The sequence below is a fragment of the Benincasa hispida genome, chromosome 11, assembly GCF_009727055.1.
Source record: "Benincasa hispida cultivar B227 chromosome 11, ASM972705v1, whole genome shotgun sequence".
In the NCBI taxonomy this organism is placed as follows: domain Eukaryota; kingdom Viridiplantae; phylum Streptophyta; class Magnoliopsida; order Cucurbitales; family Cucurbitaceae; genus Benincasa; species Benincasa hispida.
Window position 1 is genome coordinate 17,587,832 of NC_052359.1, and position 1,282 is coordinate 17,589,113.

A 1,282-nucleotide genomic window follows, 5' to 3' on the forward strand; every position below is an offset into this window, starting at 1 on the left:
GTTCAGCTCCGGGAATTAGATCTATACAAAATTCTATTTCTCGACTAGGTGGTAAACCTGGTAACTCTTCTGGGAATACATCTTCAAATTCCCTTATCATAGGAATGGCCTTAATTTCATCCTTTTGGTCTCGTAAATCCACAACACTTGCTAAATATGCCCAAGCCCCATGGTTGAGCAAATGTATAGTTTTTAAAGCTAAAATTATTCTTGGGGCTGATTGTGTATTAGAACTCTTAAACTTAAACTTGGTTCCTGTTGGAAAGATGAATATGACCTTTTTATTATGGCAATCTATGCTTGCATAGTTTGCTGCTAACCAGTCCATACCTAGTATTATGTCGAAATCACGTATGTATAGGATGATAAGGGTCACCCCTAGTTTATGTCCTGATACTGACAATTCACAGTTTTCTACTACTGAGTGGGCCAACATAAATACTCCGACAGGAGTAGCTACGAATAGAATGTAGCCTAGGGCTTTGATGTTAATTGAGCATGTTGTGCAAATGTTGTAGAGATGAATGAATGACTAGAGCCTGAATCAAATAAAGTGAAGGCTTAATACCCGAGGATGGGTAATGTACCTGTAACAACTGCATCTTGATCATCTGCCTCTTGACGTGTAACAGCAAACACCCGTCCTTTCTATTGTTGGGTAACCTTGTTACTAGTAGGCTGGGTGGTCTGGGTAGTTGATACTTGGTTGATGAACTTTGGGCAAGCCTTTGCATAGTGACCCGTCTGGCCACAGTTGAAACACACCCCTAAGTTCCGAAAACATTGCCCCTAGTGGTGTTTTCCACAATTTCTGCACTTAGGATATGTAAATGTTTGACTCTTCTATTGTGACTGTACGCCCTAAGTGCTTTGGGAAATTTTTGCTTGCCGTTGTGAGCGTTGGAAGCCCTGTTGGGTGAATTTCCTCTTTTGATTTGGCATGAATCCTCGTTCAGAAGTTGAGGTTTTGGCTGCAAGATCTACTTCCATGAGTAAGGCCGACTCGAGGGCAAGGGCATACTCTTTATGTCGGAAAGTAGTAACAATGCCTCGAATGCCTCTTAATCCCCAAATAAACCTTTCCACCTTCTTCTCTTCTGTGTCCACTAGTTGAGGGACAAAGTGGGACAAGCGATCAAATTTTCGTTCATACTCTGCCGCCGACATGTTCTCTTGACGAAGATTAAGAAATTCCACTTCCTTTTGACATCTCACTATCAAAGGGAAATACTTGTTGTAAAAAGCCTGATTGAATTGCTGCCATGAGACTGTACCTTTGATT